This window comes from Bombina bombina, chromosome 12 (assembly GCF_027579735.1).
Source record: "Bombina bombina isolate aBomBom1 chromosome 12, aBomBom1.pri, whole genome shotgun sequence".
Lineage (NCBI taxonomy): Eukaryota > Metazoa > Chordata > Amphibia > Anura > Bombinatoridae > Bombina > Bombina bombina.
The window spans coordinates 18,771,842-18,789,236 of NC_069510.1; the positions used below are offsets into that span (position 1 = coordinate 18,771,842).

At 37.8% G+C, this 17,395-nt stretch overlaps 1 long non-coding RNA gene across 2 annotated transcripts in view; it reads right to left on the reverse strand.

Annotated features, from left to right (window-relative positions):
* Positions 1-17,395, reverse strand: part of LOC128643165 (uncharacterized) — a 173,704-nt gene that overhangs the window by 127,045 nt on the left and 29,264 nt on the right. For both annotated transcript variants that reach the window (XR_008399779.1, XR_008399780.1), the window contains exon 2: positions 2,579-2,750. This is a non-coding gene — a long non-coding RNA (uncharacterized LOC128643165). The remainder of the gene's footprint in view (positions 1-2,578; positions 2,751-17,395) is intronic.

The window sequence follows — 17,395 nt, forward strand, 5'->3', positions numbered from 1 at the left end:
TAAGAGATGAATCTCTACGACCGATAACAGAGAACCTATGAAATAGATCCCGTAGAAGGAGATCATTAAATTCAAATAGGCAATACTCTCTTCACATCCCTCTGACATTCACTGCACACTGAGAGGAAAACCAGGCTCCAGCCTGCTGCGAATCGCATATCAACGTAGAATCTAGCACAAACTTACTTCACCACCTCCACGGGAGGCAAAGTTTGTAAAACTGATTTGTGGGTGTGGTGAGGGGTGTATTTATAGGCATTTTGAGGTTTGGGAAACTTTGCCCCTCCTGGTAGGAATGTATATCCCATACGTCACTAGCTCATGGACTCTTGCTGATTACATGAAAGAAATCATATTTAATGTACAATGTAATGTCAAATTACAAAGTTTAAATTGTATTGAAATAAACATAATTCAAAGCTGGCTTTTTCTATTGTAAAATGAATTGGATGGTCTTAAATGTTCTCGCTGTACATTTCCAGGTTCAGTATCCCCCTAATTTACTTTAGAGCAATAAGGACATGCTGATCAAAATTTTGCTGGCTGCACATTGAGAACCTTGGAACAGATATCAAGCTAAAATTTGCCTTTCTGAAATTCTTTGAGGCACCTCACAGTACTGATAAGGCTTCTCTGATAGTCTTGCCAGACCAGAGACCTTTAGATAAGGGCTCGACAAACCCAGAAGCCAGGGAGACACTGGCCCCAACAATTTTACGTAGCTCTGGCTCCTTTCTAGATTATTCTCCATATATCTATATACACCACTGTATAGCTAAAAAAAATATGGCTTCTAAATTTTAAACAGATTTCTCCATATGACTACACTTCATGATGGTGAGTTTTAAGAACATAGGCCCATAGTGGATTCATTTTAGCTACTAATTCACAAAAAAAGAATGTTCTTAAAATGTTTTAAAGAATTAAATTACTTTACTATTACATTATACTTGTATGTGCTTTTAAAGGAAAATTGTATGCAGTACTTTTTCCCCACTGAATTATTCATTTGCAAAGAAAAACACGTCACATTCAACAGAACAGCGAGCGTGTTGAAAATTGACTGACACTTTTAGAAATGATTAGAGCAAATAAAAAAAAAATTGGTTGCCAAGCATGGAACAAAAGTATATGAAATACGGAGGAAAGAACTTGCATGTCTATAAAATCCATTTGTGCGCTCTACATCAAAGCTCCAAAGCTTATTTTAACAAAAATCGAAACAATTTTGACATGAAACGCTCATTTATTAGAATAAAAACATGAAACGAAGTGCTATAAAATTAAACTCTGTTGCCATTTAAAAACTGCTTAATAGATAATCTAATTGTTCATGCATGAATTCATTGGATTTGATTTTCCAAAAGACTAATTCAAAAGGTAAATGTTTCTATTGAACACAAAATCACTTGCAAAACCTCATTATGACCTATATTTAAGCTATGTTATGTCATAAAAACTGACTGGAGAACACATGCTTACCCAGAAAATATGCATTCATATTTAAATTTTATTTAAAGGGACAGTCTAGTCCAAAACAAACTTTCATTATTCAGATAGGGCATGTCATTTTCAACAATTTTCCAATTTACTTCACTATCACCAATTTAGCTTTGTTCTCTTGGTATTCTTAGTTGAAAGCTAAATCTAGGATGTTCATATGCTAATTTCAAAGCCCTTGAAGGCCGCCTCTTAGCTCAGGGCATTTTGACAGTTTTTCACCACTAGAGGGTGTTAGTTATTGTGTTTCATATAGATAACACTGTGCTCACGCATGTGGAGTTCCTAGGAGCCTGCACTGATTGGCTAAAATGCAAGTCTGTCAAAAGAACTGAAATTAGGGGGCAGTCTGCAGAAACTTAGATACAAGGTAATCACAGAGGTAAAAAGTATATTTCTATAACAGTGTTGGTTATGCAAAACTGGGGAATGGTAAATAAAGGGATTATCTATTTTTTTAAACCTATAAATATTCTGGTGTAGACTGTCCCTTTAAATTGACAGACTAAAACAACAACATGTGTGGTTGACTTTATGAAGATATAAACACAGTAGACTTTGCTGTTCTAGTTTAGCATACAAAAGGCTAGATTACAAGTGGAGGGGTAATTTATCGCGTGCCCGTTACCTATGGTTAATTTTAAAATGTCCCCAAATTGCCCCAAAGTAAAGTGTGTAATGCCTTTATTTAAATAAAAAAATATTAGCTTTTTTTTTTTAAATAATAACTGCATGAAGCAGTTTTTAGGGGTTAAAGTGAGCGTGTCTGGAGTGTTAGAAAAAAACTGCACTGAAAAGTGCCTTTACATTGCTGTCTATGGGGACTTATATACATATTTATTTATTTGTTAAAATGTGTATTTACACATATAGAAAAGACCTAATGTTTGGGCCCCAGTTTTAAATGTCCAGACTTATAGGTAATTATATCCTTAAATCCAAGTCAGCGTTTAAAGCATATGTGAAAAATTCCCTTCACACATATAACCAGAACCATCAAAGTATTTATATACCATCAGAACATATGTAAGAGTGTAATATAGCTTGATGCACAAATGTCCCAAGAAGGACCACTCACCCAAGTTTCCCAAGCACGTCTCCTGTAGAGTTTCCAGCAATGTCTGGGGAAAAGCTCTGTCTCCACTTCACAGACTAGTGATGAGTTGCACGCATAGCTTAGCGGTCTTTGGTAACGTCATCAAACTTCGGTCCAGCAGCATCTAATGGTTCAGTAACTGGGAGAGTGTATCCTAAGGGTAGGAAGTACAAAACAAGTCAGCTGAGCCAGTCTGACTCCTTTTTTGCCCTTATTTTATGTTCTTTTAAGCAATTGTCAATAAAAGCTAAGTTTTACTATTATCCAGTGTTTCTTGTACATCATTTTTGTTTATATACACATATAAACATGTATATATATATATATATATATATATATATATATATATATATATAAACTGGCTCAGCAAACTGTTTCATGGGACTCAATTACAAGGCAGTATTTCAGGAGGCAACCGGTAACAAACAGCGGACCTCAATTGTGGACACCTCCAGAATCAGATAAGTGCATGCTTATGGTTTAACACAGGAATATAGCTGCTTTCACTTGATGGGGGGTTAGCCTGGACTGACTCCCACCGCTTATTTGGCTTGTTTGCTGCTTTCACACAACATCTTCAGCAATAAGAAGTACTATGTTTTACTAACACGCATGCAGCTTTGGCAGCACTTATCCCATTTAGCTAAAGTCTGGCTGAAGACAATACCGCTATATGTGGAAACTCATCCTGGTGTGATTTGGTTGTTTTTTTCAGCAATACACTCTTGTGAGAATTTTATCTCAATATATGCAGGCATCTCTATGTAAACTGCTGTGTCTCTATGTAACTGCTGTACTGAGGCAATTCATTATGGAGGATGTATTACTATGTTCCACTATCTATCTTATTGCTATTAACCATTGCAATAGTTATTCTTCATACTTGCATGTAACTCACTATCTATCTTATTGCTAATAACCATTGCAATAGCTATTCTTCATACTTGTATGTAATTCTTTGTAATTGTTGCTATACTGCCATTATTGTTGTTCCTGAAATCTTTACAAAGCACCTATCACTACTTAGATCCCTAAAAATTTACCTGTCCGGTAATTATCCCTTGTATTGACTTGGGTACCGTGTACAGCTTAGGTGTAGCAGTGTACTAGGTGTCTTTGGATTGTATTTTTGCCAATATTATGATTATGATGTGCACATCTTCAGGGTTTTAATTGGCCACATGTACTATATTGTTTGTTCAACATACTTTACTTTGTGTTGCTAACATATACCCAAGGCCAGTACACAACTGACCTATTGATATGTTTAGACAGTTAGGATTTACTTCTTTCTGTACTATTAATAAATTATTTTTTGTTCTCAGTGATTGTACTGGTCAGAGATTCATTCCAATTGTTTAATTTAGCTACACTTTTGAGCTATTTTTTATAAAAAAGAGTGCTTGATTCCCTATCTATACAGGGCCTTAAGAAATTTTTTGTATATGTTTATATTAATATATATATATATATATATATATATATATTTAAAACCTGCTGCCCAACGCTGCTCCACCTCCCATCTCAGTTTAACATATAGCCGAGCAGAGAACAAGAAAGATATATGTAGGAAAGACAAAGCAGGGTCTGTAGAGGTGTCATAAGAACTGTCGCCCAAAATAATTGAAACGGGCGGGGCCTGTGGACTATGCTCACTCCAAAAGAAAATAATTTATCAGATAAGCATACATTTTGTTTTCTTTCATAAAATGATGATGGTCCACAGTCCTCCATAACATATGGAATTAATACTCAAGCACATGGTCTATGTTTTGGAAAGGGTGGGACAATTTTTCTGACAGTTCCTATTTAGCCGACACGAAAGTTCTTTCCTGCCAAAAGCTGCTTGCTAAAAGAAAAACAACAAAGCGATGAAATCTGGAAAAAAATATGCAGAGAAGACCATGTTGCAGCATTGCAAATCTGCTCCAAAGATGTATAATCTTTAAAAACCTACAATGTTGCAACTGCCCTTGTGGAAAGAGTTGTAAATACGCTTAGGAGGCAACTTTCCCAACTTCAAGTAAGCCTTGTGAATCACTTGAGTCAAGAGGCCAACGCTACCCTAGTAGCTTCCTGCCCCTTACAAATCCCAGAGTAGTGAAGAAACAAACTAGAAGTGTGTCTGAAATCTTTAGTAGCTTGGGGAATTTCAAAGTGCTGACTACATAACAATTATGTAATAGCCACTACTTAGGGGCATATTTAAGAAGGTGCGAGCGGACATGATCCGATATTGCGGATCATGTTTGCTGCACATCGATAAATGCCGACAGCATACGCTCTCTGCATTTATCATTGCACCAGTAGTTCTTGTGAACTGCTGGTGCAATGCCGCCTCCTGCAGATTCGCGGCCAATCGGCCGCTAGCAGGGGGTGTCAATAAACCGATCGTATTCGAACGGGTTGATTTCTGGCGATGACTGTCTGCCTCCTCAGAGCAGGCGGACAGGCTATGGAGCAGCGGTCTTTAGACCGCTACTTAATAACTTGTGTTTCCAGCAAGCCTAAAGGCTCGCCAGAAACACGGGGCATCAAGCTCCATTCTGAGATTTATAATTTGGCCCCTTCGAGTTAGCAAGATCTGAACAAAATGAAGGAACAACAATTTCTCGAAAGGTATTTTCCGTAGAAACTACCTTAGGAAGAAAATCATATTTAGTACAAAGTACAGCTTTCTCTTTGTGAATAATTAGAATCGGAGAACCACAAGACAAGGTTGACAACTCAGAAACTCTCTTTACTGAAAAGCTTGCTTTAGTAAGAGTACTTTCCAAGAAAACAGTAGATATCAATGGAATGCATTGGTTCAAAAGAAGAACCTTGTAATACAGATAAAACTAGATTAAGATACCAGGGTGGAGAAATAGCTTTCACAACTGGCCTAATTCTAATGCCTGGAAAAAAGTAAAACCTCAGAAAGTTTAGCCAACTTCCTTTGAAAAAGAACACAAAAAGCAGAAATTTGACCTTTTAGAAAATTAGCGGACAAACCCTTGTCAAGGCAAACCTTTCAAAAACTGAAGGATTCTAGGAATCCTAAAAGAACACCAAGAAAACCCTCTAGAAGAACACCACTCAAAATATGCCTTCCAAATCTTGTGATAACATTTTTGTTTTACTGGATTTCTGGCCTGCATCAAGGTTTCCATGACCAAATCTGAGAAATCTCTATATTTTAAAACTAGGAATTCAATCTCCACTCCATTAAATTTAGAGATTTGAAATCCTGATGGAAAAGAAGACCTTGAGACAACAGGTCTTGTCTCAGAGGAAGAATCTATGGGGAGAAGAGGACGTCTGCACTATATCTGCATAGTGAGTCCTGCAGCTAGGCTGGAGCAATTAATATTACTGATCTTAACTCCTGTTTGATCCGAGTAATGACTCTTGGAAGAGGAACAGACAAAGGAAACAGGTATGCTGCATGAAACTCCCGTGGACATACCAAGGCATCTATTACAGTACATAAGTGTAGAGAGTTATAACAAGGAGTTAGTACATAAGTGTAGGGAGTTATAACAAGGAGTTAGTACATAAGTGTAGGGAGTTATAACAAGGAGTGTGTTAGTTCATAAGTGTAGGGAGTTATAACAAGGAGTTAGTACCTAAGTGTAGGGAGTTATAACAAGGAGTGTGTTAGTTCATAAGTGTAGGGAGTTATAACAAGGAGTGTGTTAGTTCATAAGTGTAGGGAGTTATAACAAGGAGTGTGTTAGTTCATAAGTGTAGGGAGTTATAACAAGGAGTGTGTTAGTTCATAAGTGTAGGGAGTTATAACAAGGAGTGTGTTAGTTCATAAGTGTAGGGAGTTATAACAAGAAGTGTGTTAGTTCATAAGTGTAGGGAGTTATAACAAGGAGAGTGTTAGTTCATAAGTGTAGGGGGTTATAACAAGAAGTTAGTACATAAGTGTAGGGAGTTATAACAAGGAGAGTGTTAGTTCATAAGTGTAGGGGGTTATAACAAGAAGTTAGTACATAAGTGTAGGGAGTTATAACAAGGAGTGTGTTAGTTCATAAGTGTAGGGAGTTATAACAAGGAGTGTGTTAGTTCATAAGTGTAGGGAGTTATAACAAGGAGTTAGAAACAAGTGCATTTAAATATCCCTAAATTAACTGCAAACATGCTACATTAAAATGTTCCTCCCTTTTCCTTAAAGTTACAGATCTTCCTTTTACAAACAGCACTCATATTTCTCCTTCTTTTCTACCTTCCCCCTTCTAGAACACACATGAACTCTATTCCTATCTCACATCCCTCAGCCAGCCATGCTTCACTGATTCTAAACTTAAACACTTGCATAAGAAACATTCCCATCTCCTTTCGCTCACCATATTTCTTCTTCTTGCAGCTGGGGATGTCTCACCTAACCTAGGTCCACCCTCTGCTTCCCTCAATTTACTACCCCAAATGACACCTCATACACCTTGCCCATATAACCCTCCAAACCTAATTAACTGCACCTTTGTTAGTACACCCCAATTGTGCACTTTGGAATGCACGCTCTGTATGCAATAAGCTTACATCTATTCACAACCTATTTATTTCACGTTCACTTAACCTGTTAGCCCTCACTAAAACTCAGCTCTCCTCCTCTAACACAACTGCTGTAACCGCTCAGTCCTATGGCGGCCTGCACTTCAGTCACACTCCCAGGCCTGGAGACAAGGAGGAGGAATAGGAATTCTCTTGTCTCCACACAGTACCTTTCACTGCATTCCTTCACCCCCCCTCTCTTTCCTTCTCATCTTTTGAAGTTCATGCTAACCGCCTCTTCTCCCCTGTAGCTCTTCGTGTTGCAGTTACCTATCGGCCCCCTGACCCAACATCACAATTTCTGGACCACTTTGAAGGCTTGCTCCCACATTTTCTCTCTTGTAATGTCCCTTCTCTCATCTTAGGGGACTTCAACATACCCATTGATAATCCTAACATGTCTGCTGCCTCTAAACTTCTATCCCTTACCACCTCTTTTGGCCTGTCCCAGTGTAAAACATCTCCAACCCACTGTGAAGACAACTCCATATACCTAGTCTTCACTAATCTCTGTGCCGTTTCCAACTTCCTTAACTTCCCCTTTCCTCTCTCTGACCACCATCTACTAAATTGCTCTCTTACTCTAGCTACTACATCTTTGCAAGCCCCCAAAAAACTGCTACCCTGCAGGAATTTAAATGACTCGGATCCAACCGACTTTTCCACTTAACTGAATCCTCTACTCTCCAACATATTATCCCTCTCTTGCCCAAACCTCATGGCTTTACAGTATAATTCGGCACTAAAATCAACACTTGACAAAGCTGCACCCTCCACTCTTCGACGTACATTAATCACTCAACGGCAACCGTGGCACACCAAACAGACCAGATATCTTCAGCGATGTTCACGGGCTGCTCAGCAGCAGTGGAAGAAATCATGCAGCTGTGCTGATTTCCGACATTATAAATTCATCCTTAAGTCCTACAACTCTGCGCTCAGCCTGACCAAACAAGTCTATTTCTCCTCTCTTGTATCATCTCATACATCCAACCCTAGAAAGCTGTTCTCAATCTTTAACTCCCTTCTACGTCCGCCTGCACCACTGCCCACTACCAATCTCACTGCTCAAATTATTGCTGATCACTTCAAAAATAAAATTGACACCATTAGAAAAGAGATCTGCACCTCACACCCCTCAAGCTCATCAATCCTACCCACAACTTCTATTAACAAAACTCTATGCTACTTCCCTCCTGTAACAGAGGAATTAGTATCTGTACTCCTATCCTTGGCTCATCTCACAACCTGCCCACTTGACCCTATTCCTTCACAACTTCTTCCCTCTCTCTCTCTCTGCTTCACAAACACCTACACTAACTCATGTCTTTAACCAATCTCTCACCACTGGCACATTTCCTGAAACATTCAAGCATGCGTCAATCATACCAATCCTAAAAAAGTCCTCGCTTGACCCCTCAACCCCTTCTAACTATTGACCAGTCTCCTTCCCTTTGCTTCAAAATTACTGGAGTGACTGGTGTATAATTGTCTAACTCAATTTCTGACAACTAACTGCTTACTTGATCCATAACAATCTGGTTTCCGCACTAAACACTTAACAGAAACTGCTCTTTGCTAAAGTAACAAATGACCTGTTATCAGCTAAAGCAAAAGGCCACTACTCCTTAGTAATTCTTCTTGACTTGAACGCTGCTTTTGACACAGTTGACCATCCTCTCCTCCTAAAAATACTACATTCATTTGGCCTCTCTGCAATTTCCTCTTGGGTGTCTTCACACTACCTCCAACTCAATCAGTCCAAAACTGAGCTGCTTCTTATTCCCCCCCCTCTTCAAGACATCCAACACCTGACATTTCTCTGACTGTTGGAGACTCTTTTTTCAACACCTCACCACAGGTCCGCTGTCTTGGGACACATATATTCAACCCACATATGCAAGCTCTTACCAAACCCTGCCGTTCACAGCTATGCAACATTTCCAGAATTTGTCCCTTCCTTACTCAAAAAAACTACAAAAACAATTATTCATTCCCTCATTTTGTCACGCATTGATTATTGCAATCTACTTCTAAATGGCTTTCCAAAACACCACCTCTCCTCTCTCCAATCTATTATGAATGCTTCTGCTAGACTCATCCACCTACATCAGTGACTCCGTTCTGCCTGTCTTTACACTGGCTCCCCATACACTCCAGAATACAATTTAATGTACTAACCCTAACTTACAAAGCACTCAACAGTCTAACTCCCAACTATATTTCCTCTCTTATTTTGAAATATTCCCCATCCTGTCCTCTTCGATCAACCTCTGACCTACGTCTCTCCACTCCTGTTATCTCTACGTCCCACTCCCGCCACCAAGACTTTGCACGTGCTGCTCCTGTCCTCTGGAACTCTCTACCATGGTCCATAAGACTGTCTCCAACCTTGTATAGCTTCAGACGCTCCTTGAAAACTCACCTATTCAGACAGGCTTACCATCTCTCCTCCATCTCTCATTCTAGCCAAACTAATACATAAGCTGCCTGACTCACCGCTGCAACTACAACCGATGTGACAAGTATATTTAATACATACTACTAAACTGTTTATTGTGCCCAGCCAGCTAAAGCCTACACGTACATTTAAGGGATATGAAACCCCAAAATATTCTTATTTATTAATATAATATATCTTATTATTCAGACAGAGCACACAATTTAAAAATTATTTTACCTAGGTAGGTATCTGGAGCACTAAATGGTAGTAAATAGTGCTGTCATCTAGTGCTCTTGCAAATGGATAATATTATTGCAAAACTGCTGCCATATAGTGCTCTAGACACACGAACAATCCTAAGCATATTTCCATGTGTCATACGTCAACAAAAGATACCAAGCGAACAAAGACAATTTGATAATAAAAGTAACTTAGAAAGTTGTTTAAACTGCCTGCTCTGCCTGAATCATGAAATCTTTTTTCAGAGAACAGGAGACAATTTCTATACACATTTTAAGAGAAAGAAATACAAAGAATGGAAAATCTAAATAAAGATCATACGTTGCAGTAGGAGCTTTAATATATTCAGTGTTATAAACATGTAGCAGAACAAAATGTTTGTTGGTTTACACGAAGTCAGAAGCTGTCTCTGCGTTAATGCTGGCAAAGTTTGTTCAAAGAAATGACAATCTGTCCAACTGTTATTTTGCTTTGCAACTAATATGTTCAGTAGACCTCAAACCAGATGAATGATCTCATAAGCCTCCTTTATGCCATGTATATGCTTAAATGAAACCTCAGATCACAGTCCCCTACTGCCAGATAAACGATTAAAGGGACAGTCTACTCCAGAATTGTTATTGTTTAAATAGATAGATAATCCCTTTATTGCCCATTCCCCAGTTTTGCATAACCAACACAGTTATATTAATATCATGTTTTATCTCTGGGATTACCTTGTATCTAAGCCTCTGCAGAATTCCCCCTTATTTCAGTTCTTTAGACAGACTTGCATTTTAGCCAATCAGTGCTGACTCCCAGGTAAATCCACAGGAGTGAGCACAATGTTATCTATATGGCACTGATGAACTAGCGCTGTCTAGTTGTGAAAAATTGTCCGAATGCACTAAGATAAGAGGTGGCCTTCAAGGGCTTAGAAATTAACATATGAACCTACCTAGGTTTAGCTTTCAACAAAGAATACCAAGGGAACAAAGCAAATCTGATTATAAAAGTAAATTGAAAAGGTGTTTAAAAATTGCATGTAATATCTGAATCATGAAAGTTTAATTTTGACTATACTGTCCCTTTAAATCAGATCTCAGATCAGATGTATACCTCCAGCCAATCACATATCAAGATTCTCAAACCTCTCAAATCAGCTACAATACCATATTAGATCTCATACAGTATATATGCCCCTGCAGCTTCCTCATGCACAGCAGTATGCTGACGCTAGACCTGAGGACAGTGAATGGCTCTTTAACCCCCTCCATGCCTATACATGCAAAATTAGATCTCAGAACAGTACAAAGTCCTGAAGGATCCACATGCTCAGATTTATGTCCAGATAAGATCCCAAATTACATTTATGTCCCTTGCATCTGATTAATGCAGATCAATATGCGCAAATTAGATAAGCATATAGCCCTGCAGCCCCGCACAGCTAATAGATCTACAAATTGCCCCTGCAGCTACCAAATGCAAATTGTATGCCCAAATTTGATCTTAGATCACAAATAAAGCACCTGCAGCCTTCACGTGCCAAATATATATCCAGATTAGATATCAGATCAGATCTCCCACTAATGCCAGCAGTAGGCCCAAACTAGATCTTAAAGGGACATTAAACACTTTAAGATGGTAATATAAAATGATAAATCGTATATATATATAAAACTCTGCAATATACTTTCATTATCTAGTTTGTCCCCTATTTCTATATTTCGATTCTGAAATTATGAACTTTTCAGTTCCTGTTAGAAATGAAAGTGCAGAATTCTGTTATATGCCGCACAGCCATTGGCTGCACACTCCAGTGACCTATTTATAACTTTCTCTAATTGGCCACAACAGAGAACATAACCTAAGTTACAACATGGCAGCTCCCATTGTTTGATAGACACCAAAACTTTACTCTTATTTTGTCACTATGTAAACAACTAAAGAAACTTCATACTAATCTTTTCAATGAATGCATTATTCTATCTAACATTTATTTAGTGTTTAATGTCCCTTTAAATTAGTGTATAGACCTACAGCACCACCAGGCCCAGCGTTATGCTTATCAAATTGCATGGGCAGCGCAGCAGCGCAAATTGGCAGTTCCCAGGCAGCGAAGGGGACATTTGGGAGAAGCACTGCATGCAGTAGACTAAATGAAATACTCATTAGGTACTAGGTCTGCTTGCTGAGGCTGGTATACTGAGCCCTGTACAACAGACCGGCACAGGAATGAGTATACAAGCCAACATAGTTTTTTTCCTTAAAGAAATAGGAAAGTAAAAAACTTACATGATTGAGATAGAGCCGGTCATTTTAAGACACTTTTAAATTCATTTCTATTTTCAAATGTGCTTCGTTCTCTTGGTATCACTTGTTAAAAATGAATACACACATATCCTGTAGTAGTGAGAGCTAGCTGCTGATTTCTCTCTTGTGATTGGCTGACTAGATATGTTCAGTTAGCTGCCACGAGTGCATTGCTGCTCCTTCAGCAAACGATAAACAAGAGCATTAAGCAAATTTCATAATAGAAGTAAATTAGAAAGTTGTTTAAAATTGTATGTTCTATCCAAATCATGAAAGAAAATGTTGGGGTTTCCTGTCCCTTTAATACAAGAAAAAAATGTGACTGGGCTGGTCCAGGCACTGCCTATAGGGGTCGATTTATCAAAGGCTTTCGCCAGCCTTTGAGCCCCTACGGCTGCAGGTTCTCACAAGAGAACCTGCACGCCGTATTTAACAAGCAGCGGTCATCAGACCGCTGCTTTCCTAACCTTTCGGCACTTCTAAAGTGGCAAAAAACAATCTCTGCGGTCTAGTCCGACTGGGGAGATTGACAGCTCCTGCCCACGCATGATAGGCTGGGATTGCACGCGAGTGCAAAATAGCGCTCGTGTGCAATGCTGAATTCCACCAGGGGTATTCAGCCCGCCAGAGGCGAGCTGCGGCGGACAGGGGCGCGTATGTGCGCCCCTGTCTGCCTCAGCTTGATATATCGCCCCCATAGTTCTGACACACATTATTGAAGGCAATGATACAACTACAATTTTTTCTTTAAATAAACACACATTTTAAATGTTTTTTTTTTTTTTTTTTTGCAGTTAGTTGAATTCACAGGATGTTTATAGCTTCTAATGTGTTTGCTTACATTCTGTAATTTTCATTACATGAATTAGTGCAGTGTTGCTTGGTACAACTACGCTTCATTATTTAAATCTTGAAATGAAATAATTAGACATTAAACATAAATAACTATTACATTTCCTTCCCTTTGTAGAATAATATATTATGTTTCTTGAGCCGATTTGTTTCAACCTACGTAATAGACTATATTTTTCTCAGCAGGGGAAGAAAAAAAAAGACTTCAAATCAGCCAGTTATTTGCCCAGAGCTGACCCTGCGCAGAGTGTTTTGTGCCTCTAGGGGTCAGCAGACCTCTGGTTAAAAAAGCATCAATTTTTGATAGTGAATTTGTTCCAGCTCAAAATGCAAATTAGACAACAAAATCTGCCTCAAGGTCTCTGAGCATAGAAATGTCCCTCCCTCTAAATTCTCCCAAAAACTCAATACCTTCACTGGCCACAGATCTGGCCAACTTTCAGCCACATCAAAAAATGTGTTTATAACAGAATCAATAAGTTGCTTTATAGTTTCTCCAGCATTGGGTAATTGAATCAAGGTCAGTTTTTCTTAAATACAGCTAACTAAATTTAAAGGGATATTCTAGAGGGGGGAAAAACACTCTGTTGTTGTTTTTTTAAAACAGGTTAAATACATAGTCGAAGCTCTGCTCCTGTGCCACTCCAGATAAGTATACATCTGGTGACCAAATCAAGAGTATGAGCAAATCACTGGATGTATCCTTATCTGTAGCAGAATATGGATGCTCCAGGAGTGTGACTTTGTGTATGTGTTTAATACTTTTGAAGTCAAATGACATTTGTTTAAAATCAAATTCTCTTATGAAACAGAACATTTATGTTTTGAATGTCCCTTCAAAGACATTATATGCAGGCAAGCAACTAATACGTTAATTGTATTCAAAGCAGCTTTGTGAACACCCTGTCACATAGGCTGGGCTCTCCACCCCCCACTGGGATGTTGATGTCTGTTGCTGCCATAGCCTACATGCTGTAATATTCAAACATACAGTATAGACAATGGTTTCTATAAGAAGAAGCAGATATTTCAAATGAAAAAATAAAGGTGAAGGACCTATTTGCAAACAATTTAAAGTAACAGTCAAGTCCAAAATAAACTTTCATGTTTCAGAAAGGGCATGTAATTTTAAACAACCTTTCAATTTACTTTTATCCCCAATTTAGCTTTGTTCTCTTGGTATTCTTAGTTGAAAGCTAAACCTAGGTAGGCTCATATGCTAATTTCTTAGACCTTGAAGGTCGCCTCTAATCTAAATGCATTTTGACAGTTTTTCACCACTAGAGGGCGTTAGTTCATGTGTGTCATATAGATAACATTGTGCTCACGCACATGAAATTACCTAGGTGTCAGCACTGATTGGCTAAAATGCAAGTCTGTCAAAAGAACTAAGATAAGGGGGGCAGTCTGCAGAGGCTTAGATACAGGGTAATTACAGAGGTAAAACGTGTATTATTTGAACTGTGTTGGTTATGCAAAACTAGGGAATGGGTAATAAAGGGATTATCTTTTTACACAACAAAAATTCTGGTGTTGACTGTCCCTTTAATACACTCCAGCAGGTAAAATAAATAATTGGGAACACATTAAAAGGGGTACATTCTGGTAGAGAGGTATACAGTCCTTTCATCCTCTCTGGCAGCCAATGGGCTAAATAATAAATATATCCATGTTTTATCATGATTGTGCAGTGTTATTCATCAAGGCTATAGAATTTAGTGCAGCTAACGAGGGGGTTTATAGCTGGAATGAAAATCTTAGAACTATTTCTAGCTCTGATTTTATGAAGAAATACATCTGATTTAAAAGGCTTTATCGTCTCTTTAATAAAGCTGTGCCACATGCAACAGTGAGCGCTGACCCAATTTGCAAGATCCCTGTGGACTGTGGCATTTCAGCTATGATCAAATGGAGCCGAGAGACTGATACCAGTAAGGGATAATGAGGGGTTTTAGTAATCTAACCAAACTTTTTTATCCTCCCCAGGCCGTCAGCGCATTCGCTGCTTCCTTAAAAGTAACAATGTTTTCAAAGGTCTGCAGAATATTCACCTATATGAAATCTTTTGTGTTGACAGAACCGAGCTGATACCTGCCCTCTGATATCAAAGAATTGCTGCCGGAGGCAGAGAACAAGAGGAATCCTGTTCAAATCTGGAGGGGAAAAGTATAAAAAAATAAAAAAAACCTTTGAAAACTGTGTTTTGCAGAGCAATGCCAAACATATTGTAGTACGTTAAATGTTCCAACTTTTTTATTCAGAATAAAAAAAACTTTCAATACAGAGGAAAGTTAATGTAAAGAAGTTTATGCGTTATATTTAAGAAAAAAAAAATATTGGGATTATAATTTTTAGTCACATTTTTTTTCAATCAACAATAAGTTTAAAGGGAGATTAAACCCATTTTTTTCTTTCTTTATTCCGATAAAGAATACAATTTTAAACAAGATTTCAAATTACTTCTATTATCTAATTTGATAAATTCTTTAGATATCCTTTGTTGAAAAAATAGCATTGCACATGGGTGAGCCAATCAAACAAGGCCTCTATGTGCAGCCACCAATCATCAGCTTCTGAGCCTATCTAGCTATGCTTTTCAGCAAATAATTTCAAGAGAATGAAGCAAATTAGATAATAGAAGTGAATTAGAAAGTTGTTCAAAATTATATGCTGTATCTAAATCATGAAAGAAAAAAAAAATGGGTTTCATGTCCCTTTAAATCCTGATAATAGGCCCATTAGGCTTTGGAGCCCATTTATTAATATATGGGGGCACGTTTCCAAGGCAGGGAACCTGTCCTTCTGTGTTTTGGTCATGGATGCAGCGTCTGCTGCTGGATTTTATGATTGCACAAGCAAATGCCCCACCCTCTCCTCTCATGCAAATGGCTAGGCTTGTCGATTATCTCCAAGAAATGAGTCCAAGATCTTTTACGTTTGCCAATCTCTCTGACTTGATGCCAATAATCAGATTCAGTTTCTCTTCTTTTTATTAAAGTTCTTTAAATGACTTTTTGTTTCATGTGTATCTATTCCTACATTTGAGTTCCACTCACCAAAACCCTCACAGTGGTCCTGCACAATATGAGCTTTCAAGATGCATCTACAGCTTGATAAATGGAATTTTTTGTGTTATCCAAAACAAACATTGTTTACTTCTTGCCAATCGTATTTGTGACAATTAGGTCATGAACTTGAGAACTTCAACGTTCCAGATGGTGCACTTATCTCACACGTTTCTTAATTTTTTAAAGTACAGCTAATTCTCCAAATCTCTCTGAAGTCTCGTCAGTACTGTGAGGTCCATCAAAGAATTTTAGAAATGCTAATTTTAGCATGAGAGCTTCTTGCAGTGTTCAGGGTGTGAAGAACAGACACACATTTATAATGTTATAATTTTTTTTTTTTTTTAAATTGTGCGATTTCTCTCAATGCAGTTATAGATCACGGAGTACTCAGTGTGTTTGTTGTTTCTCAGTTGGCACCTTTTGATTTTCGTTACTTTCAAGATGAGTCTTTAAAGGGACACTCTAGTCAAAATAAAATTTTCATGATTCAGGTAGGGCATGCAATTGTAAACAACTTTCCAATTTAATTTTATAATCAAATTTGATTTGTTCTCTTGTCATTCTTTTTTGAAAGCTAAACATAGGTAGGCAGCGCTAGTTTATGTGTGCCATATAGATAATCATTGTGCTCACTCCCGTGGAGTTATTTATGAGTCAGCACTGATTTGCTAAAATTCAAGTCTGTCAAAAGAACTGAAATAAGGGGGCAGTCTGCAGAGGCTAAGATACAAGGTAATCACAGAGTAAAAAAGTTTTTTTTTTTTTTTAATATAGCATTCCCAATTAAATTATATAATACAGCTCATCAATTTGTGCAAGACTACTGTTCCTTGAATTACGAAAGAGGTAGCATAAGTGACCAAACGTACACACTTATATCTATCTTAGATAGATTCTAAGATAATTAGATAATAAAGATATATTATTAGAATCAAAAGTGAAACGATAACAATTAGATAATTAACAGACAATACAATACAATTCGCTTTAATTATGTAATTAGATGTTTACAGCAGATCAATACTTCATGGCTCCCAGTGGAAACCTCAAAAAATATTTTGATCTTAACACTCAAACACCATGAGAGGAGTTTGACGCAGACACTAGCATGAAGTTCCCATTTTTCTAATATGACAGAAATGAATTTGCATGTGTTATAATAACAAAACATGCACTTTTCGAACCGTGAGTGCGATGTAACGTTTATAGAGGTTGCTAAGCAACCAACTCATTATCTGTAAGACTGTGCGCCAAAAGGCAGAGCAATAAACTCTTAAAATGTCAAGGTCAGTCTGTATATTTTGAAATCTTACGTCTATTCTGTTACATCTGCAAACAGCCACCAACATATTTGTATTCTACAGA